Below are 24,473 nucleotides of genomic sequence, written 5' to 3'. Positions count from 1 at the left end.
GTGATCGGGATGTTTGTAAGAACGCTCGGTGCCCCGTGTGTGAACAGGGCAGCAAAAAGCTCATGGATTGATTTATTGCATCATTCATGCAGCCTAAAAATAATGGCAGTCGGCTTCAGGTCTCCACATGTAATCACCAGGGGACGACTGCTGACAACACGCCAACAGGACGGGGCTGAACGGCCAGAACAAGGGCTCACGGCTGTATCTGGAGGGCACCAGGGAGGTACCTGCCATGAGGTCTGCATGTTAGGCGGCTTCGGCCAATGTAACGGTCAGCGTCCAACTGCAAGGCCCCTCAACAGATCCCATCAGCCGGTGTAAAAGGGGGTGATAAGCAGCCAATAGGGCAGAGATCAGCCTGAGTAAATGTAGGACCCCATCACCCCACAAATGCTGGCGCTTCCCACCATTACACATGTGCTTATACAACGCAAGACTTGGAAAGTGATCACATGTGGGGGAATAATCACTACATCTGGCCAGTAATGGGCTGCAGGGAAGCCATGTGTTCCCTCATTACTTCTGCCGCCCTGCAGTGTTCCCAGCTCTTATCAGCGCTGCGCCAGGACAGGAACATGGCACCGTCACGGCCATTATATGAGCAAACACTGGGCGACCCAGGAGGGGTGCGAGGCTCACCAAACAGCTGTCCGCAGGGAGCAGGAGGGGGAAGTGGGTTTAGTATCGGCCATGTGAATGGAGGGAAAAAAAATATCACCTAGAAGCTGCAAACAATACTGGTGTCTACAGGCAGGCGAGATTGTGCAGCAGAAGACCACCGAGCGATGAGGAAAGGGGGGCGCCTGGTTTATCAGAAGTTACTTGTAACATAACCAAAAAGAGAAAGTCAGAATCAACTCTCCCTGACCGAGACAAGCAACAATGGCAGCCGGGCGGAGAGGACGGGCGACGACAGGCAGGAAAGCAGCTTCACTGCACTGAAGTCTCATGTTATGTACGTGGGGTCCTAAATATTCACCCCTGATGGACATTTGTTCCCGCAGGAGACTGGCAGCATCTTATAACTTCACATACTAAGACCACCAACATGTACGGGCGGCGCAGAGGGCACGAGGACGGTCAGAGGAGCCAGTGGATCCATTTAACCCTTTCCACAAGTAGGAGGAGGTCCCCATGTATGGAGCCGGCTCAGGAGCGCTGGTAAAACAGCCGGCATCAGTCTGTACCAACAGATAAGGCGATGATCTGCGGAGAACCTGATAAATGCTGCTGTCACAGTCACCGACATGTCTGATTTATAAAAATATCCAATGCTCAGGGTAAACAGTAAAAAAAATAAAATTAAAAACAATTAATAAAAATGTTGACTGTCACCCAGAATGTTATCAATAAACCCATCAGCTCACCTCGCGAAAAAACAAGCCCCACCGACAGAAGAATGGCACCGCAACGCCTTAAAGACTAGGTACAAAGTGCCACTTTATTCCCACTGAAAAACCCAAAGAAATAAAAAAAACAGAATAAACCGTTGTGACTGCAGTGATGCGGAGAATCAGGGTACAGAGTGTAAAACCGCAAAAACTAAACCCAAAGAACATTCCTGCAGCTGCATTTGTTTCCCACCGTATTTTCAGTAAAGTGAACGGTGTCATCAAAAGTACAACTCGTCTCACAAGTAGAAAGCCCCTGTACCCCGAAGGGGACAGAAAAACAAGTCAGGGTTCTGTAAAAAGAAAGGAAATAAATGAAGCCTGGCAGTGGAAAGCGGGGGTTAAGGCTTCGGTTGGTTTCTTATGGTGAGAATGTCCAGGCCTCCCCACAAGTAGACTCTGCCCATGTGTGTCCCAGAGAAGACCCTCAACAATGACCAAATTCTGGCACCCCCGGCATTCAGAGATCAGCCATTGCGGAGGATGGTAAAATCCCTTTAAGACGCCCAATCTTCCCTTTTGCGGTGGACACAGGTGAGTGCAGGCGGCGGAATTATAATTAATCCGTTAGGATGAGGGATAGCGGCCGTACAAGGAAAATGGTGAAGCCGGACAGCGGCAAAATTTGTGCACCAACGTCGCTTGTGTCTCCTTCAGCCACAGAATTCGCCATAAATGATGAAATCCTGGTACTGTCTGCACAATGTCACCACAATCACGACCGCGGTGAGGCAGACACCCCCCGTGTGACCGCAGACACCCCCCGTGTGACCGCAGACACCCCCCGTGTGAATGCAGACACCCCCCGTGTGACCGCAGACACCCCCCGTGTGACCGCAGACAACCCCCCGTGTGAATGCAGACACCCCCCGTGTGACCGCAGACACCCCCCGTGTGACCGCAGACACCCCCCGTGTGACCGCAGACACCCCCCGTGTGAATGCAGACACCCCCCGTGTGAATGCAGACACCCCCCGTGTGACCGCAGACACCCCCCGTGTGAATGCAGACACCCCCCGTGTGAATGCAGACACCCCCCCGTGTGACCGCAGACACCCCCCGTGTGAATGCAGACACCCCCCGTGTGACCGCAGACACCCCCCGTGTGACCGCAGACAACCCCCCGTGTGACCGCAGACACCCCCCGTGTGAATGCAGACACCCCCCGTGTGACCGCAGACACCCCCCGTGTGACCGCAGACACCCCCCGTGTGACCGCAGACACCCGTGTGAATGCAGACACCCCCCGTGTGAATGCAGACACCCCCCGTGTGACCGCAGACACCCCCCGTGTGAATGCAGACACCCCCCCGTGTGACCGCAGACACCCCCCGTGTGACCGCAGACACCCCCCGTGTGACCGCAGACACCCCCCGTGTGAATGCAGACACCCCCCGTGTGAATGCAGACACCCCCCCGTGTGACCGCAGACACCCCCCGTGTGAATGCAGACACCCCCCGTGTGACCGCAGACACCCCCCGTGTGACCGCAGACACCCCCCCGTGTGACCGCAGACACCCCCGTGTGACCGCAGACACCCCCCGTGTGAATGCAGACACCCCCCGTGTGACCGCAGACACCCCCCGTGTGACCGCAGACACCCCCCGTGTGAATGCAGACACCCCCCCGTGTGAATGCAGACACCCCCCCGTGTGACCGCAGACACCCCCCGTGTGAACGCAGACACCCCCCGTGTGACCGCAGACACCCCCCGTGTGACCGCAGACACCCCCCGTGTGAATGCAGACACCCCCCGTGTGAATGCAGACACCCCCCGTGTGAATGCAGACACCCCCCCGTGTGACCGCAGACACCCCCCGTGTGAATGCAGACACCCCCCGTGTGACCGCAGACACCCCCCGTGTGACCGCAGACACCCCCCGTGTGACCGCAGACACCCCCCCGTGTGACCGCAGACACCCCCCCGTGTGACCGCAGACACCCCCCGTGTGAATGCAGACACCCCCCGTGTGACCGCAGACACCCCCCGTGTGACCGCAGACACCCCCCGTGTGACCGCAGACACCCCCCGTGTGAATGCAGACACCCCCCCGTGTGACCGCAGACACCCCCCGTGTGACCGCAGACACCCCCCGTGTGACCGCAGACACCCCCCGTGTGAATGCAGACACCCCCCGTGTGAATGCAGACACCCCCCCGTGTGACCGCAGACACCCCCCGTGTGAATGCAGACACCCCCCGTGTGACCGCAGACACCCCCCGTGTGACCGCAGACACCCCCCCGTGTGACCGCAGACACCCCCGTGTGACCGCAGACACCCCCCGTGTGAATGCAGACACCCCCCGTGTGACCGCAGACACCCCCCGTGTGACCGCAGACACCCCCCGTGTGAATGCAGACACCCCCCCGTGTGAATGCAGACACCCCCCCGTGTGACCGCAGACACCCCCCGTGTGAACGCAGACACCCCCCGTGTGACCGCAGACACCCCCCGTGTGACCGCAGACACCCCCCGTGTGAATGCAGACACCCCCCGTGTGAATGCAGACACCCCCCGTGTGAATGCAGACACCCCCCCGTGTGACCGCAGACACCCCCCGTGTGAATGCAGACACCCCCCGTGTGACCGCAGACACCCCCCGTGTGACCGCAGACACCCCCCGTGTGAATGCAGACACCCCCCGTGTGACCGCAGACACCCCCCGTGTGACCGCAGACACCCCCCGTGTGACCGCAGACACCCCCCCGTGTGACCGCAGACACCCCCCCGTGTGACCGCAGACACCCCCCGTGTGACCGCAGACACCCCCCGTGTGACCGCAGACACCCCCCCGTGTGACCGCAGACACCCCCCCGTGTGACCGCAGACACCCCCCGTGTGAATGCAGACACCCCCCGTGTGACCGCAGACACCCCCCGTGTGAACGCAGACACCCCCCGTGTGAACGCAGACACCCCCCGTGTGAACGCAGACACCCCCCACGTGACCGCAGACACCCCCCACGTGACCGCAGACACCCCCCACGTGACCGCAGACACCCCCCCGTGTGACCGCAGACACCCCCCCGTGTGACCGCAGACACCCCCCCGTGTGAACGCAGACACCCCCCCGTGTGACCGCAGACACCCCCACGTGACCGCAGACACCCCCCACGTGACCGCAGACACCCCCCACGTGACCGCAGACACCCCCCACGTGACCGCAGACACCCCCCACGTGACCGCGAGCTCCAGCCATCCACAGGACACTCCTCAGACACGCTCGGCACAATCTGGCGGGATCCAGAGCACACCGTGCCGGACGCTCACAATCACGGTGCACGCAGGACAAGCGACGACTTGCAGGGCCGAGACCGGAGCTCTGCTGAGGCCCATGGCGTGAATGGAGGTGGAGCGCGCCCATCTCTGCCCAGCCACTGTCTACAGGACTGACAGCGCAGAGCAGCTCTGCCAGGGAACGGAGCCGAGGGGCCGCACTGCACCTCCATAGTGTACACAGGCCCATCTACCCTCAGGGGACACCATCATTGTATGTGGCCACCACAGTCCCTGTATATGTTATAGTCCCTCCCTCAGGGGCGTGTACATGACACCATAGTCCCTCCCTCAGGGGCGTGTACATGACACCATAGTCCCTCCCTCAGGGGCGTGTACATGACACCATAGTCCCTCCCTCAGGGGCGTGTACATGACACCATAGTCCCTCCCTCAGGGGCGTGTACATGACACCATAGTCCCTCCCTCAGGGGCGTGTACATGACACCATAGTCCCTCCCTCAGGGGCGTGTACATGACACCATAGTCCCTCCCTCGGGCGTGTACATGACACCATAGTCCCTCCCTCAGGGGCGTGTACATGACACCATAGTCCCTCCCTCAGGGGCGTGTACATGACACCATAGTCCCTCCCTCAGGGGCGTGTACATGACACCATAGTCCCTCCCTCAGGGGCGTGTACATGACACCATAGTCCCTCCCTCAGGGGCGTGTACATGACACCATAGTCCCTCCCTCAGGGGCGTGTATGTAGCACCACAGTCCCTCAGGGGCGTATATGAGGCCACCATAGTCCTTCCCTCGGGGGTATATGTTATAGTCCCTCCCTCAGGGGCGCGTACACAGAATTCTTATATATTGGGGAAGCATATCCTCCCATATCTCTTCACCCCTCTGGGGCGGGTACAACCTCCGCCTTCCCGGCCCATTGGGGGCGTCTGCAGACCCCCATCTCCCCTACATTATATACAGATCCTGATGCCTAGAAATAACCGGACACATGTGGAGGAGGACACCGCGGTCTGCCCCCGGCCTCTACCCCCCACCCCCCGCGGTCTGCCCCCGGCCTCTGCCCCCCACCCCCGCCCCTGGCCTCTACCCCCCGCCCCTGCCCCCCACCCCTGGCCTCTACCCCCCACCCCCCGCGGTCTGCCCCCCGCCCCTGCCCCCCCGCACCCGGCCTCTGCCCCCCACTCCTGGCCTCTACCCCCCACCCCCCGCGGTCTGCCCCCGGCCTCTGCCCCCCACCCCCGCCCCTGGCCTCTACCCCCCGCCCCTGCCCCCCGCCTCTGCCCCCCACCCCTGGCCTCTACCCCCCCCCCCCCGCGGTCTGCCCCCCGCCCCTGCCCCCCGCACCCGGCCTCTGCCCCCCACCCCTGGCCTCTACCCCCCACCCCCCGCGGTCTGCCCCCGGCCTCTGCCCCCCACCCCTGGCCTCTACCCCCCGCCCCAGGCCTCTACCCCCCACCCCTGCCCCCCGCACCCGGCCTCTGCCCCCCACCCCTGGCCTCTACCCCCCACCCCCCGCGGTTTGCCCCCGGCCTCTGCCCCCCACCCCCCGCGGTCTGCCCCCTGCCCCCCACCCCCGGCCTCTACCCCCCACCCCCCGCGGTTTGCCCCCTGCCCCCCACCCCCGGCCTCTACCCCCCACCCCCCGCGGTTTGCCCCCGGCCTCTGCCCCCCACCCCCCGCGGTCTGCCCCCCGCCCCCGGCCTCTGCCCCCCAACCCCCGCGGTCTGCCCCCGGCCTCTGCCCCCCACCCCCCGCGGTCTGCCCCCCGCCCCCGGCCTCTGCCCCCCGCCCCTGGCCTCTACCCCCCACCCCCCGCGGTCTGCCCCCGGCCTCTGCCCCCCGCCCCTGGCCTCTACCCCCCGCCCCAGGCCTCTACCCCCCACCCCTGCCCCCCGCACCCGGCCTCTGCCCCCGGCCTCTGCCCCCCACCCCCCGCGGTCTGCCCCCCGCCCCCGGCCTCTACCCCCCACCCCCCGCGGTCTGCCCCCGGCCTCTGCCCCCCACCCCCCGCGGTCTGCCCCCGGCCTCTGCCCCCCACCCCCCGCGGTCTGCCCCCCGCCCCCCACCCCCCGCGGTCTGCCCCCCGCCCCCCACCCCCCGCGGTCTGCCCCCCACCCCCCGCGGTCTGCCCCCCACCCCCCGCGGTCTGCCCCCCGCCCCCCACCCCCCGCGGTCTGCCCCCCGCCCCCCACCCCCCGCGGTCTGCCCCCCGCCCCCCACCCCCCGCGGTCTGCCCCCCGCCCCCCACCCCCCGCGGTCTGCCCCCCGCCCCCGGCCTCTGCCCCCCGCCCCCGCCCCTGGCCTCTACCCCCCACCCCCCGCGGTCTGCCCCCGGCCTCTGCCCCCCGCCCTCTTCGCCGCCGTCTCCCCTCCGCTCACACCCCGCCCCGGGGCCATGTGCGGTAGCGGAGCAGAGCGCCGTTATCCCCGCCCGGGAGCGCAGCGGGGTGGGGCGGCCGCTAGGATCCCGTTACCCGCCGCTTACGCAATCTTCCCGTCACCATCCCGGCCGCCGAGCCCAGTACTCCAGCCCCGGCCGGTGTTCGGCCCCGACCTCCCCGCCGCCCTCCCGTCACTCACCGCTCGCAGCCGTCGGTCACACGCTCTTCTCGTCTTCTCTCTACGCGCAGAGGATCCAAAATGGCGGCACTTCCGGGAGGATCCACAGGCGGTCTCGGGGGCGGGGGGAGCAGGGGGCAGCATGAGGCGACCAGTAATGGGACGGACCACTGAGCCGTGGGGAGGGGGAGGTCACAGCAGGGGCGACAATAATAATCATCGGACAGCGACAATGGCGCCGAGTGCGCGGGGATCGATAGTGACGGGGCCGGGAGCGCGGCTGCTGGGACTTGTAGTGTTAGGACTCAGATTCTGTACTATAAAAAAATGGCCATAGCAACCAATCAGAGCTCAGCTTTTAGTTCTTAAGCGGCTCTGAAGCAATGAAAGCTGCGCTGTGATTGGTCACGGCGCGGGTCCTGCGCTCTGGAATGGGCCGCGGCCGGATCTCAGGCGGGTGATCGTCAGGTGTCGGGTGATCGTCGGGTGTCGGCCGATCACTGATCCCCTGTGCGGGAGAATGGGGATCCACAGACTGGACAGAAACCTTAACCCCTTCCATCCCGACCCAGGACATCCGGGTGCCGTCATGTCAGGGCTCCGCTCCACACAGCAGCGACCGGAGGGCGAGCCCCGCTATTGTCTCATCAGAAATAGGTCAAAGGCGCAAGTTACGTCCTGCTGAAACCCCCTGTGCCCTCCACAATGGTGGGACTTATAATTCTATAGTTTACACCTTGTTGGCAAGGTTACCGGCCACCTCTGCGATCTCAGTGATGTCCCAAGTTTGTAATGAGTGCAGCGCTCTCTCCAATAAAGTTCTGGAGCTGCTGGATCAGCCGCCATTGCCTCCAATGCCGCACCGCGCTCCTATGCCGCCATGGCCCCTCCGATACCACTCTGCTCCCCTCCAATGCTGCCCCGCTCCACCGATGCCACCCCGCGCCCCTGCGATTCCACCCAGTGCCCCTCCGATTCCACCCCGTGCCCCTCCAATGCCACCCCACGCTCCACCGATGCCACCCAGCGCCCCTCCGATTCCACCCCGCGCCCCTCCAATGCCGCACGGCGCTCCTATGCCGTCATGGCCCCCTCCGATACCACTCTGCTCCCCTCCAATGCCGCCCCGCTCCACCGATGCCACCCCACGCCCCTGCGATTCCACCCAGTGCCCCTCCAATTCCACCCCATGCCCCTCCAATGCCACCCCACGCTCCACCGATGCCACCAGCGCCCCTCCAATGCCGCACGGCGCTCCTATGCCGCCATGGCCCCTCCGATACCACTCTGCTCCCCTCCAATGCCGCCCCGCTCCACCGATGCCACCCCGCGCCCCTGCGATTCCACCCAGTGCCCCTCCGATTCCACCCCGTGCCCCTCCAATGCCACCCCACGCTCCACCGATGCCACCCAGCGCCCCTCCGATTCCACCCCGCGCCCCTCCAATGCCGCACGGCGCTCCTATGCCGTCATGGCCCCCTCCGATACCACTCTGCTCCCCTCCAATGCCGCCCCGCTCCACCGATGCCACCCCACGCCCCTGCGATTCCACCCAGTGCCCCTCCAATTCCACCCCATGCCCCTCCAATGCCACCCCACGCTCCACCGATGCCACCAGCGCCCCTCCAATGCCGCACGGCGCTCCTATGCCGCCATGGCCCCTCCGATACCACTCTGCTCCCCTCCAATGCCGCCCCGCTCCACCGATGCCACCCCGCGCCCCTGCGATTCCACCCAGTGCCCCTCCGATTCCACCCCGTGCCCCTCCAATGCCACCCCACGCTCCACCGATGCCACCCAGCGCCCCTCCGATTCCACCCCGCGCCCCTCCAATGCCGCACGGCGCTCCTATGCCGTCATGGCCCCCTCCGATACCACTCTGCTCCCCTCCAATGCCGCCCCGCTCCACCGATGCCACCCCACGCCCCTGCGATTCCACCCAGTGCCCCTCCAATTCCACCCCATGCCCCTCCAATGCCACCCCACGCTCCACCGATGCCACCCAGCGCCCCTCCGATTCCACCCCGCGCCCCTCCAATGCCGCACGGCGCTCCTATGCCGCCATGGCCCCTCCGATACCACTCTGCTCCCCTCCAATGCTGCCCCGCTCCACCGATGCCACCCCGCGCCCCTGCGATTCCACCCAGTGCCCCTCCGATTCCACCCCGTGCCCCTCCAATGCCACCCCACGCTCCACCGATGCCACCCAGCGCCCCTCCAATTCCACCCCGCGCCCCTCCAATGCCGCACGGCGCTCCTATGCCGTCATGGCCCCCTCCGATACCACTCTGCTCCCCTCCAATGCCGCCCCGCTCCACCGATGCCACCCCACGCCCCTGCGATTCCACCCAGTGCCCCTCCAATTCCACCCCATGCCCCTCCAATGCCACCCCACGCTCCACCGATGCCACCCAGCGCCCCTCCGATTCCACCCCGCGCCCCTCCAATGCCGCACGGCGCTCCTATGCCGCCATGGCCCCTCCGATACCACTCTGCTCCCCTCCAATGCTGCCCCGCTCCACCGATGCCACCCCGCGCCCCTGCGATTCCACCCAGTGCCCCTCCGATTCCACCCCGTGCCCCTCCAATGCCACCCCACGCTCCACCGATGCCACCCAGCGCCCCTCCAATTCCACCCCGCGCCCCTCCAATGCCGCACGGCGCTCCTATGCCGTCATGGCCCCCTCCGATACCACTCTGCTCCCCTCCAATGCCGCCCCGCTCCACCGATGCCACCCCGCGCCCCTGCGATTCCACCCAGTGCCCCTCCGATTCCACCCCGTGCCCCTCCAATGCCACCCCACGCTCCACCGATGCCACCCAGCGCCCCTCCGATTCCACCCCGCGCCCCTCCAATGCCGCACGGCGCTCCTATGCCGTCATGGCCCCCTCCGATACCACTCTGCTCCCCTCCAATGCCGCCCCGCTCCACCGATGCCACCCAGCGCCCCTCCGATTCCACCCCCGTGCCCCTCCGATTCCACCCCGTGCCCCTCCAATGCCACCCCACGCTCCACCGATTCCACCCCGTGCCCCTCCAATGCCGCCCTGCGCTCCTCCGATGCCACCCCGCGCCCCTGCGATTCCACACCGCACCCCTCCGATTCCACCCCGCACCCCTCCGATTCCACACCGTGCCCCTCCAATGCCGCCCCACGCTCCTCCGATTCCACTCCGTGCCCCTCCAATGCCACCCTGCGCTCCTCCGCTGCCACCCGTGCCCCTCCAATGCTGCCCCGCGCCCCTCCGATTCCCCCTTGTGTCCCTCCAATGCCACCCTGCGCTCCTCCGATGCCACCCGTGCCCCTCCAATGCCGCCCCGCGCCCCTCCGATTCCCCCTTGTGTCCCTCCAATGCCGCCCTGCGCTCCTCCGATTCCACCCGTGCCCCTCCAATGCCGCCCCACGCTCCACCGATGCCACCCAGCGCCCCTCCGATTCCACCCTGCGCCCCTCCGATTCCACCCCGTGCCCCTCCAATGCCGCCCTGCGCTCCTCCAATGCCACTCGTGCCCCTCCAATGCCGCCCCACGCTCCACCGATGCCACCCAGCGCCCCTCCGATTCCACACCGTGCCCCTCCAATGCCACCCGTGCCCCTCCAATGCCGCCCCGCGCCCCTCCGATTCCACCCCGCGTCCCTCCAATGCCGCCCTGCGCTCCTCCGATTCCACACCGCGCCCCTCTGATTCCACCCGTGCCCCTCCAATGCCATCCCACGCTCCACCAATGCCACCCAGCGCCCCTCCGATGCCGCCCCACGCTCCTCCGATGCCACCCCGCGCTCCTCCGATGCCGCCCCGCACTCCTCCGATGCCACCCCATGCTCCTTCGATGCTGCCCCGCGCCCCTCCGATTCCACCCCGCACTCCTCCGATTCCACCCCGCACTCCGATGCCGCCCCACGCTCCTCCAATGCCACCCCGCGCTCCTCCGATGCGCCCCGCACCCCTCCAATGCCACCCAAGAATCGCACATTCCTGCTGCTCCAGCAATCAGGACAATCCCTTCCAGTTTACCAGGCTCAGCAGCTCATCTGCACGGGCAGAAATATTTGGAGCAGCAGCTCAGTGCCATACACAAAGGTGGTGAAGTGAAGGGACGGCAGTGAGTTCTGTGGAAGTAGCTGGGACTGCTGTGACTACTAGGGAGATAAGGAGGTTTGGTGAAACTCTTGGGGAGGTGGGGAGGCTGCTGAATATTCGGACTTTAGTGGCAGATGGCTGCAGAGACCACAGGTGATTTAATGGGGGATACTCTGACCAAAGTGGAGGAAGGAAACTGCTAGTGAGGAATTGGGAGGCTGTTGTGACTAATAGGGGAATGAGGCAGGAAGAAACTACTACTGGTCTGGTGGGGTAGGGGATACTAAGAATTTTGACTTGGTACTAGAAGACTGCCATGACTACTAGGAAGTGGGGGACCGCTGTAACTACTAGGAAGTGGGAGCCTGCTGTGACTACTGGGAAGTGAGAGCCTGCTGTGACTACAGGGAAGTGGGAGCCTGCTGTGACTACTGGGAAGTGGGAGCCTGCTGTGACTACTGGGAAGTGGGAGACCGCTGTGACTACTAGGACGTTGGAGACCACTGTGACTACTGGGAAGTGGGAGCCTGCTGTGACTACTGGGAAGTGGGAGACCGCTGTGACTACTGGGAAGTGGGAGACCGCTGTGACTACTAGGAAGTGGGAGCCTGCTGTGACTACTGGGAAGTGGGAGACCGCTGTGACTACTGGGAAGTGGGAGATCGCTGTGACTACTGGGAAGTGGGAGCCTGCTGTGACTACTGGGAAGTGGGAGACCGCTGTGACTACTGGGAAGTGGGAGCCTGCTGTGACTACTGGGAAGTGGGAGACCGCTGTGACTACTGGGAAGTGGGAGCCTGCTGTGACTACTGGGAAGTGGGAGCCCGCTGTGACTACTGGGAAGTGAGAGTCCACTGTGACTACTGGGAAGTGGGAGCCTGCTGTGACTACTGGGAAGTGGGAGCCTGCTGTGACTACTGGGAAGTGGGAGCCTGCTGTGATAACTGGGAAGTGGGAGCCTGCTGTGACTACTGGGAAGTGGGAGCCTGCTGTGATAACTGGGAAGTGGGAGCCTGCTGTGACTACTGGGAAGTGGGAGCCTGCTGTGACTACTGGGAAGTGGGAGCCTGCTGTGACTACTGGGAAGTGGGAGCCTGCTGTGATAACTGGGAAGTGGGAGCCCGCTGTGACTACTGGGAAGTGGGAGCCCGCTGTGACTACTGGGAAGTGGGAGATCGCTGTGACTACTGGGAAGTGGGAGATCGCTGTGACTACTGGGAAGTGGGAGCCTGCTGTGACTACTGGGAAGTGGGAGACCGCTGTGACTACTGGGAAGTGGGAGATCGCTGTGACTACTGGGAAGTGGGAGATCGCTGTGACTACTGGGAAGTGGGAGCCTGCTGTGACTACTGGGAAGTGGGAGACCGCTGTGACTACTGGGAAGTGGGAGCCTGCTGTGACTACTGGGAAGTGGGAGACCGCTGTGACTACTGGGAAGTGGGAGCCTGCTGTGACTACTGGGAAGTGGGAGCCCGCTGTGACTACTGGGAAGTGAGCGTCCACTGTGACTACTGGGAAGTGGGAGCCTGCTGTGACTACTGGGAAGTGGGAGCCTGCTGTGATAACTGGGAAGTGGGAGCCTGCTGTGACTACTGGGAAGTGGGAGCCTGCTGTGACTACTGGGAAGTGGGAGCCTGCTGTGATAACTGGGAAGTGGGAGCCTGCTGTGACTACTGGGAAGTGGGAGCCTGCTGTGATAACTGGGAAGTGGGAGCCTGCTGTGACTACTGGGAAGTGGGAGCCTGCTGTGACTACTGGGAAGTGGGAGCCTGCTGTGATAACTGGGAAGTGGGAGCCCGCTGTGACTACTGGGAAGTGGGAGCCCGCTGTGACTACTGGGAAGTGGGAGCCCGCTGTGACTACTGGGAAGTGGGAGCCCGCTGTGACTACTGGGAAGTGGGAGCCCGCTGTGACTACTGAGAAGTGGGAGCCCGCTGTGACTACTGGGAAGTGGGAGCCCGCTGTGACTACTGGGAATTGGGAGCCCGCTGTGACTACTGGGAAGTGGGAGCCCGCTGTGACTACTGGGAAGTGGGAGCCCGCTGTGACTACTGGGAAGTGGGAGCCCGCTGTGACTACTGGGAAGTGGGAGCCCGCTGTGACTACTGGGAAGTGAGAGCCCGCTGTGACTACTGGGAAGTGGGAGCCCGCTGTGACTACTGGGAAGTGGGAGCCCGCTGTGACTACTGGGAAGTGGGAGCCCGCTGTGACTACTGGGAAGTGGGAGCCCGCTGTGAGTACTGGGAAGTGAGAGCCTGCTGTGACTACTGGGAAGTGAGAGCCCGCTGTGACTACTGGGAAGTGGGAGCTTGCTGTGACTACTGGGAAGTGCGTATATTTGCATCCAGGAAGGCGGCACGGGTGGGCTGTGCTGCTGGGGACGTCATCCTCCCACCAGCTCCTTTTCTGGTGCTGATGTAATAGAGTCTCAGGCCGGTACAGGGGGTAGTTTTTCCACACCCCCCGGACCCTGCCGCTTCCGGCTCTTGCTGCCGCCTCCGTGTTGCTGCCGCCGGCTGTGCACATACCGAACTGCCGGGGACGGGAGCTTTGTCATCGAGTCTTCGTATTGAGCCCCTGAATGGAGGGGGTCCGCCCGTTGCCATGGATCCGGGGAGCGCAGCACTAAAGCGGCTGCTTAATATAGAGAAGCAATTTAGCTTTCAAACTGAGGAGGAAACCGCACAGGTCGCTGCGGCGCCTCTTCCGCTGGAGTTTACTCCATGCGCTCACGAGAATCCTCTCGCCGAGACCTTAAGTGCCTTTTAGAGTTTTATTGATCGGAGGTGATTTTTTCACTTTCCTTCTAGTGCCGTTCTGCTGAGCTGAATGACATCGCGGGATTCATGCATCAGCCATTAAGACAGAAAATGGGGCAATTATGGAGGAAAAGAGGATTTCCGAACTGCGCAGCGAGAAATACATGTTCATATAAACTCTGTACAGCAGAGCAAAAACTATGCACCGTCCAAAATGTCCAGCATAGACAGGGAGGCAGCACTATCTGTGCCTATAATATGTATATATGGACAGGGAGGCCGCACTATCTGTGCCTATAATATGTATATATGGACAGGGAGGCCGCACTATCTGTGCCTATAATATGTATATATGGACAGGGAGGCAGCACTATCTGTGCCTATAATCCTATAATATGTATATATGGACAGGGAGGCAGCACTATCTGTGCCTATAATAGGTATATATGGACAGGGAGGCAGCACTATCTGTGCCTATAATAGGTATATATGGACAGGGAGGCAGCACTATCTGTGCCTATAATAGGTATATATGGACAGGGAGGCAGCACTATCTGTGCCTATAATAGGTATATATGGACAGGGAGGCAGCACTATCTGTGCCTATAATAGGTATATATGGACAGAGAGGCAGCACTATCTGTGCCTATAATATGTACAGTGCCTACAAGTAGTATTCAACCCCCTGCAGATTTAGCAGGTTTAATAAGATGCAAATAAGTTAGAGCCTTCAAACTTCAAACAAGAGCAGGATTTAATAACAGATGCAGAAATCTTACAAACCAAAAAGTTTTGTTGCTCAGTTAAATTTTTATAAATTTTAAACATAAAAGTGTGGGTCAATTATTATTCAACTGTTGTGAGTTCTGTTTTTGGGCTCCCTCTGGTGGTTACTGATGGTACTGGGTGACTTGTCTTTCCTGGGTTTCTGGGTTCCACCTGTTCCATCAGCATATGGGAGTTTCCTATTTAACCTGGCTTTGCTGGCATTTCCTCGCCGGTTATCAATGTATCCAGTGTGTCTTGTTACCTCTGCTCCCTGCTCCTAGAACCTTCTGGACAAGCTAAGTTTGGATTTTCCTGTTTTGTGTTTTGCTTAATTTGGTTTTTAGTCCAGCCTGCAGATATGTGATTCTCTGCTGCTGGTTGCTCTAGTGGGCTGAAATTGCTTTTCATGTACCATGAGTTGGCACATGAGTTCAAGTAATTTCAGGATGGTTTTTTGAAGGGTTTTTCGCTGACCGCGCAGTTCACTTTTGTATCCTCTGCTATCTAGCTTTAGCGGGCCTCATTTTGCTGAAACTGTTTTCATACTACGTATGTGCTTTCCTCTCATTTCACCGTCATTATATGTGGGGGGCTGCTATTTGCTGTGGGGTATTTCTCTGGAGGCAAGAGAGGTCTGTGTTTCTTCTGATAGGGGAAGTTAGATCTTCGGCTGGAGCGAGACGTCTAGGATCATCGTAGGCACGTTCCCCGGCTACTTTTATTTGTGTGTTAGGTTCAGGGTCGCGGTCAGCTCAGGTTCCATCGCCCTAGAGCTTGTTTGTATCTGTGCTTGTCCTTTTTGTGATCCCCTGCCATTGGGATCATGACAGTATAACCGGACCACAAAGTGTTAATTGTATTGGCTGAAGTAGGAGGATAAGTAGTCTGAGGAAGTTTTTTTTTTTTTTTTTTTTTTTCCCCTCAGAGTTTGCTGCCTAGCCTTATTGCAGCCTGGCTACTTCCTCCTCCTCTTAATCTTTGAATGGCTCTGATCTCAGCTGTTTATCATGGACGTCCAGAGTTTGGCTTCCAGCCTGAATAATCTTGCCACTAAGGTTCAAAATATACAGTATTTTGTTGTACATGCTCCTATGTCTGAACCTAGAATTCCTGTCCCAGAGTTTTTTTCTGGAGATAGATCTCGTTTTCTGAATTTTAGGAACAATTGCAAGTTGTTTCTTTCTTTGAAATCTCGCTCCTCTGGAGACCCTGCTCAGCAAGTCAAGATAATTATATCTTTCCTGCGGGGTGACCCTCAGGATTGGGCATTTGCATTGGCACCAGGGGACCCTGCGTTGCTTAATGCAGATGCGTTTTTTCTGGCATTGGGTTTGCTCTATGAGGAACCTAACCAAGAGATTCAGGCTGAAAAAGCTTTGTTGGCCCTCTCTCAGGGGCAAGATGAAGCAGAAATTTATTGTCAAAAATTTCGGAAGTGGTCGGTACTTACTCAGTGGAATGAGTGCGCTCTGGCTGCAAAGTTTAGAGATGGCCTTTCTGAGGCCATTAAAGATGTTATGGTGGGGTTCCCTGCGCCTGCTGGTCTGAATGAGTCTATGACTATGGCTGTTCAGATTGATCGGCGTTTACGGGAGCGCAAACCTGTGCATCATTTGGCGGTGTCGTCTGAACCGTCACCTGAGATAATGCAATGTGATAGAATTCAGTCCAGAAGTGAACGGCAAAAGTATAGGCGGAAAAAAGGGTTGTGCTTTTATTGTGGTGATTCAGCTCATGTTATATCAGCATGCTCTAAACGCACAAAAAAGGTTGATAAGTCTGTTGCCATTAGTACTTTACAGTCTAAGTTCATTCTGTCTGTGACTCTGATTTGCTCATTATCATCCATTTCCGTCGATGCCTATGTGGATTCAGGCGCTGCCCTGAGTCTTATGGATTGGTCATTTGCCAACCGCTGTGGGTTTAGTCTGGAGCCTCTGGAAGTCCCTATTCTTTTGAAGGGAATTGACTCTACACCTTTGGCTATGAATAAACCTCAGTACTGGACACAAGTGACCATGCGTATGACTCCCGTTCATCAGGAGGTGATTCGCTTCCTGGTACTGTATAATTTGCATGATGTTCTAGTACTTGGTCTGCCATGGTTACAAACTCATAATCCAGTCCTTGACTGGAAATCAATGTCTGTGTTAAGCTGGGGTTGTCAGGGGGTTCATGATGATGCACCTCCGATTTCTATCGCTTCATCTACTCCTTCTGAGATTCCTGTGTTTTTGTCTGATTATCGGGATGTTTTTGAGGAGCCTAAGCTCAGTTCGCTTCCTCCTCACAGGGATTGCGATTGTGCTATAAATTTAATTCCGGGCAGTAAATTTCCTAAAGGTCGTTTGTTCAATCTGTCAGTGCCAGAGCATACTGCTATGCGGGATTATGTTAAGGAGTCCTTGGAAAAGGGACATATCCGACCATCTTTGTCCCCTTTGGGAGCAGGTTTTTTTTTCGTGGCCAAGAAAGATGGTTCCTTGAGGCCTTGTATAGATTATCGTCTTTTGAATAAGATTACCGTAAAATATCAGTATCCTTTGCCATTGTTGACTGATTTGTTTGCTCGCATTAAGGGGGCTAAATGGTTCACTAAGATTGATCTTCGGGGTGCGTATAATCTTATACGAATAATGCAAGGTGATGAGTGGAAAACCGCATTTAATACGCCTGAGGGCCATTTTGAGTATTTGGTAATGCCTTTTGGACTTTCTAATGCTCCTTCAGTCTTCCAGTCCTTTATGCACGATATTTTCCGTGAATATCTGGATAAATTTATGATTGTGTATTTGGATGATATTTTGGTTTTTTCTGATGACTGGGAGTCTCATGTTCAGCAGGTCAGGAAGGTGTTTCAGGTCCTGCGGGCCAATTCCTTGTTTGTAAAAGGCTCAAAGTGTTTCTTTGGAGTCCAGAAGATTTCTTTCTTGGGGTATATTTTTTCCCCTTCTACTATTGAGATGGATCCCGTCAAGGTTCAGGCTATTTGTGACTGGACGCAGCCTACATCTCTTAAGAGTCTACAGAAGTTCTTGGGCTTTGCTAATTTCTATCGTCGTTTTATAACTAATTTTTCTAGTGTTGTTAAGCCTTTGACGGATTTGACTAAGAAGGGTGCTGATGTTGCTAATTGGTCTCCTGCGGCTGTGGAGGCCTTTCAGGAACTTAAGCGCCGGTTTTCTTCTGCTCCTGTGTTGCGTCAGCCAGATGTTTCGCTCCCTTTTCAGGTTGAGGTTGATGCTTCCGAGATTGGAGCGGGGGCGGTTTTGTCACAGAGAAGCTCCGATGGCTCAGTGATGAAGCCATGCGCGTTTTTTTCTAGAAAGTTTTCGCCGGCTAAGCGGAATTATGATGTTGGTAATCGGGAACTTTTGGCCATGAAGTGGGCATTTGAGGAGTGGCGTCATTGGCTAGAGGGTGCTAGACATCGTGTGGTGGTCTTGACTGATCACAAAAATTTGATTTACCTTGAGTCTGCCAGGCGTCTGAATCCTAGACAGGCTCGTTGGTCACTGTTTTTCTCTCGTTTCAATTTTGTGGTTTCATACCTGCCAGGTTCAAAGAATGTGAAGGCGGATGCTCTTTCTAGGAGTTTTGTGCCTGACTCCCTTGGAAATTCTGAGCCCTCTGGTATCCTTAGGGATGGGGTGATTTTGTCTGCTGTCTCCCCAGACTTGCGACGTGCTTTGCAGGAGTTTCAGGCGGGTAAACCTGATCGTTGTCCGCCTGAGAGACTGTTTGTTCCGGATAATTGGACCAGTAGAGTCATCTCCGAGGTCCATTCTTCTGCGTTGGCAGGTCATCCTGGAATATTTGGTACTAGAGACTTGGTGGCCAGGTCTTTTTGGTGGCCTTCCTTGTCGAGGGATGTGCGTTCTTTTGTGCAGTCTTGTGAGGTTTGTGCTCGGGCTAAGCCTTGCTGTTCTCGGGCCAGTGGATTGTTGTCACCTTTGCCTATCCCGAAGAGGCCTTGGACGCACATTTCCATAGACTTTATTTCGGATCTCCCTGTCTCTCAAAAAATGTCCGTCATCTGGGTTGTGTGTGATCGCTTTTCTAAAATGGTTCATCTGGTACCCTTGCCTAAGTTACCTTCCTCCTCTGAGTTGGTCCCTCTGTTTTTTCAGAATGTGGTTCGTTTGCATGGGATTCCTGAGAACATCGTTTCTGACAGGGGATCCCAGTTTGTGTCTAGATTTTGGCGGACTTTCTGTGCTAAGATGGGCATTGATTTGTCCTTTTCGTCTGCATACCATCCTCAGACGAATGGCCAGACTGAACAAACTAATCAGACCTTGGAAACTTATTTAAGGTGTTTTGTTTCTGCTGATCAGGATGACTGGGTTACCTTTTTGCCGCTGGCCGAGTTTGCGCTTAATAATCGGGCTAGTTCTGCTACCTTGGTTTCTCCTTTCTTTTGTAATTCGGGGTTTCATCCTCGTTTTTCCTCTGGTCAGGTGGAACCTTCTGATTGTCCTGGAGTGGACATGGTGGTGGATAGGTTGCATCGGATTTGGAGTCATGTGGTGGACAATTTGAAGTTGTCCCAGGAGAAGGCTCAGCAGTTTGCTAATCGCCGTCGCCGCGTGGGTCCTCGACTTCTTGTTGGTGACTTGGTGTGGTTGTCTTCTCGTTTTGTTCCTATGAAGGTCTCTTCTCCTAAGTTCAAGCCTCGGTTCATCGGTCCCTATAGGATCTTGGAAATTCTTAACCCTGTGTCGTTTCGTTTGGATCTCCCGGCATCGTTTGCTATTCATAATGTGTTTCATCGGTCGTTGTTGCGGAAGTATGAGGTACCTGATGTTCCTTCTCTTGAGCCTCCTGCTCCAGTGCTGGTGGAGGGAGAATTGGAGTATGTTGTGGAGAAGATCTTGGATTCTCGTGTTTCCAGACGGAAACTCCAGTATTTGGTCAAGTGGAAGGGTTATGGTCAGGAGGATAATTCTTGGGTGGTTGCCTCGGATGTTCATGCTGATGATTTGGTTCGCGCTTTTCATAGGGCTCATCCTGGTCGCCCTGGTGGTTCTCGTGAGGGTTCGGTGACCCCTCCTCAAGGGGGGGGTACTGTTGTGAGTTCTGTTTTTGGGCTCCCTCTGGTGGTTACTGATGGTACTGGGTGACTTGTCTTTCCTGGGTTTCTGGGTTCCACCTGTTCCATCAGCATATGGGAGTTTCCTATTTAACCTGGCTTTGCTGGCATTTCCTCGCCGGTTATCAATGTATCCAGTGTGTCTTGTTACCGCTGCTCCCTGCTCCTAGAACCTTCTGGACAAGCTAAGTTTGGATTTTCCTGTTTTGTGTTTTGCTTAATTTGGTTTTTAGTCCAGCCTGCAGATATGTGATTCTCTGCTGCTGGTTGCTCTAGTGGGCTGAAATTGCTTTTCATGTACCATGAGTTGGCACATGAGTTCAAGTAATTTCAGGATGGTTTTTTGAAGGGTTTTTCGCTGACCGCGCAGTTCACTTTTGTATCCTCTGCTATCTAGCTTTAGCGGGCCTCATTTTGCTGAAACTGTTTTCATACTACGTATGTGCTTTCCTCTCATTTCACCGTCATTATATGTGGGGGGCTGCTATTTGCTGTGGGGTATTTCTCTGGAGGCAAGAGAGGTCTGTGTTTCTTCTGATAGGGGAAGTTAGATCTTCGGCTGGAGCGAGACGTCTAGGATCATCGTAGGCACGTTCCCCGGCTACTTTTATTTGTGTGTTAGGTTCAGGGTCGCGGTCAGCTCAGGTTCCATCGCCCTAGAGCTTGTTTGTATCTGTGCTTGTCCTTTTTGTGATCCCCTGCCATTGGGATCATGACATTCAACCCCTAGGTTTAATATTTTGTGGAATAACCTTTGTTTGCAATTACAGCTAATAATTGTCTTTTATAAGACCTGATCAGGCCGGCACAGGTCTCTCGAGTTATCTTGGCCCACTCCTCCATGCAGATCTTCTCCAAGTTATCTAGGTTCTTTGGGTGTCTCATGTGGACTTTAATCTTGAGCTCCTTCCACAAGTTTTCAATTGGGTTAAGGTCAGGAGACTGACTAGGTCACTGCAACACCTTGATTTTTTGCCTCTTGAACCAGGCCTTGGTTTTCTTGGCTGTGTGCTTTGGGTCGTTGTCTTGTTGGAAGATGAAATGACGACCCATCTTAAGATCCTTGATGGAGGAGCGGAGGTTCTTGGACAAAATCTCCAGGTAGGCCATGCTATCCATCTTCCCATGGATGCGGACCAGATGGCCAGGCCCCTTGGCTGAGAAAGAGCCCCACAGCATGATGCTGCCACCACCATGCCTGACTGTAGGGATGGTATTCTTGGGGTCGTATGCAGTGCCATCCAGTCTCCAAACGTCACGTGTGTGGTTGGCACCAAAGATCTCGATCTTGGTCTCATCAGACCAGAGAACCTTGAACCAGTCAGTCTCAGAGTTCTCCAAGTGATCATGAGCAAACTGTAGACGAGCCTTGACATGACGCTTTGAAAGTAAAGGTACCTTACGGGCTCGTCTGGAATGGAGACCATTGCGGTGGAGTACGTTACTTATGGTATTGACTGAAACCAATGTCCCCACTGCCATGAGATCTTCCCGGAGCTCCTTCCTTGTTGTCCTTGGGTTAGCCTTGACTCTTCGGACAAGCCTGGCCTCGGCACGGGAGGAAACTTTCAAAGGCTGTCCAGGCCGTGGAAGGCTAACAGTAGTTCCATAAGCCTTCCACTTCCGGATGATGCTCCCAACAGTGGAGACAGGTAGGCCCAACTCCTTGGAAAGGGTTTTGTACCCCTTGCCAGCCTTGTGACCCTCCACGATCTTGTCTCTGATGGCCTTGGAATGCTCCTTTGTCTTTCCCATGTTGACCATGTATGAGTGCTGTTCACAAGTTTGGGGAGGGTCTTAAATAGTCAGAAAAGGCTGGAAAAAGAGATAATTATTCCAAACATGTGAAGCTCATTGTTCTTTGTGCCTGAACTACTTCTTAATACTTTAGGGGAACTAAACAGAATTCTGGTGGGTTGAGGGGTTGAATAATAAACGACCCTCTGAAAAGACTTTTCACAATTTAAAAAAAAAAAAAATAAACAAAGAAATAACATTCTTTTTTGCTGCAGTGCATTTCACACTTCCAGGCTGATCTACAGTCCAAATGTCACAGTGCCAAGTTAATTCCAAATGTGTAAACCTGCTAAATCTGCAGGGGGTTGAATACTACTTGTAGGCACTGTATATATGGACAGGGAGGCAGCACTATCTGTGCCTATAATATGTATATATGGACAGGGAGGCAGCACTATATGTGCCTATAATATGTATATATGGACAGGGAGGCAGCACTATCTGTGCCTATAATATGTATATATGGACAGGGAGGCAGCACTATATGTGCCTATAATATGTATATATGGACAAGGAGGTAGCACTATCTGTGCCTATAATATGTATATATGGACAGGGAGGCAGCACTATCTGTGCCTATAATATGTATATATGGACAGGGAGGCAGCACTATCTGTGCCTATAATATGTATATATGGACAGGGAGGCAGCACTATCTGTGCCTATAATATGTATATATGGACAGGGAGGCAGCACTATCTGTGCCTATAATATGTATATATGGACAGGGAGGCAGCACTATCTGTGCCTATAATATGTATATATGGACAAGGAGGTAGCACTAGCTGTGCCTATATGTATATATGGACAGGGAGGCAGCACTATCTGTGCCTATAATATGTATATATGGACAGGGAGGCAGCACTATCTGTGCCTATAATATGTATATATGGACAGGGAGGCAGCACTATCTGTGCCTATAATATGTATATATGGACAGGGAGGCAGCACTATCTGTGCCTATAATATGTATATATGGACAAGGAGGTAGCACTATCTGTGCCTATAATATGTATATATGGACAGGGAGGCAGCACTATCTGTGCCTATAATATGTATATACGGACAGGGAGGCAGTACTATCTGTGCCTACATCCATTATGGCTTTGTCTGTATATTGTAGGAGACGTCAATGGTTCCTGATAGTATATGATATGTCGGTCTGTGTGTCATCGGTTAGTGGATACATCTCACTTTATTACCAAGAGGAGTAACAGAGGGACGGCATAATGCAGAGTTCTAAGAAAACATAAGTTCAGGATTGTATTACTTGTAGTTAACAAGTATATATACAAGCAGATCCCCATGAAATGTACCAAAGGTAAAGCATGTGCGACCACAGCTGAGCGGAAAGTATGGGGGGCTCCATGGTGGGGACTAATATGAGGGTGAACATGAAGTGACATCTGGTGGTCATAGCTGGTACTGCACACTGTCAGTACAGTGAGGACCCCTTGTACCCAGAACCTCTACCTCAAAAATTATCAAATATATTAGTGGGCGATGCAGGGGCCTCAGCTACACATCCTGAGGCCATAACTGCCATTTTTTCTGGATTCTGTCCATAAACCACAGCGATCAGCCCTTTAAATGTACTCTTGCGCCAATTAAAGGGTCTCTACCAAAAACCACAGAATAGGGGATCACTTGCTGTTCCTGCAGTTTCGTTGCTGATTTGTGTGCAGAAATCCGCAGTGTAAGAAACGACCGGCAAAGTGGATGCGATCAAATCTGTGTGGCGGGAGACCAGTGACCCGCGGCGTGGACGGTGAGAGCGGCTGCATTCTGAGAACAGTGACCCATGGTGCGGATGGTGAGAGCAGTGGCATTCTGAGACCAGTGACCCGCGGAGAAGACGGTGAGAGCGGCGGCATTCTGAGACCAGTGACCCGCGGTGCGGAAGGCGAGAACGGCGGCATTCTGAGACCAGTGACCCGCGGGGAAGACGGTGAGAGCGACGGCATTCTAAGACCAGTGATCCACGGTGCATACGGTGAGAGCAGCGGCATTCTGAGACCAGTGACCAGCAGTGCGGAAGGCAAGAACGGCGGCATTCTAAGACCAGTGATCCACGGGGCAGACGGTGAGAGTGGCGGCATTCTGAGACCAGTGATCCGCGGGGAAGACGGTGAGAGTGGCGGCATTCTGAGACCAGTGATCCACGGGGCAGACGGTGAGAGTGGCGGCATTCTGAGACCAGTGACCCGCGGTGCGGACAGTGAGAGAGGCGGCATTCTGAGACCAATGATCCGCGGTGCAGACGTTGAGAGCGGCAGCATTCTGAGACCAGTGACCCGCGGTGCGGACGGTGAGAGCGGCAGCATTCTGAGACCAGTGATCCGCGGTGCGGACAGTGAGAGAGGCGGCATTCTGAGACCAATGATCCGCGGTGCAGATGGTGAGAGCGGCAGCATTCTGAGACCAGTGACCCGCGGTGCGGATGGTGAGAGCAGCGGCATTCTGAGACCAGTGACCCGCGGGGAAGACGGTGAGAGCGGCGGCATTCTGAGACCAGTGACTCGCGGTGCGGAAGGCGAGAACGGCGGCATTCTGAGACCAATGATCCGCGGTGCGGATGGTGAGAGCGGCGACATTCTGAGACCAGTGACCGGCGGGGAAGACGGTGAGAGCGGCGGCATTCTGAGATCAGTTACCCGCGGTGCGGATGGTGAGAGAGGCGGCATTCTGAGACCAAGTATTCGCAGTGCAGACGGTGAGAGCGGCAGCATTCTGAGACCAGTGACCCGCGGTGCGGAAGGCAAGAACGGCG

General features: G+C 56.8%; 1 protein-coding gene across 18 annotated transcripts in view; it reads right to left on the bottom strand.

Moving 5' to 3' along the window:
• Positions 1-7,346, bottom strand: part of CELF1 (CUGBP Elav-like family member 1) — a 41,829-nt gene extending 34,483 nt beyond the window's left edge. For 12 of the 18 annotated variants that reach the window (XM_069739822.1, XM_069739825.1, XM_069739832.1 and 9 more), the window contains exon 1: positions 7,226-7,281. The gene's annotated coding sequence lies outside the window, so the exon portion shown is untranslated. Of the gene's footprint in view, positions 1-7,225 lie in introns of all 18 variants that reach the window. The other 6 variants (XM_069739838.1, XM_069739839.1, XM_069739837.1 and 3 more) reach the window with 4 other exon arrangements.
• Between the last annotated feature and the right edge of the window lie 17,127 nt (positions 7,347-24,473).

Source organism: Ranitomeya imitator, chromosome 9 (genome assembly GCF_032444005.1).
Source record: "Ranitomeya imitator isolate aRanImi1 chromosome 9, aRanImi1.pri, whole genome shotgun sequence".
NCBI classification, from domain to species: Eukaryota; Metazoa; Chordata; class Amphibia; order Anura; family Dendrobatidae; genus Ranitomeya; species Ranitomeya imitator.
The sequence above is the reverse complement of the archived record's forward strand: the minus strand, read 5'-3'. Positions and strand labels throughout refer to the sequence as shown.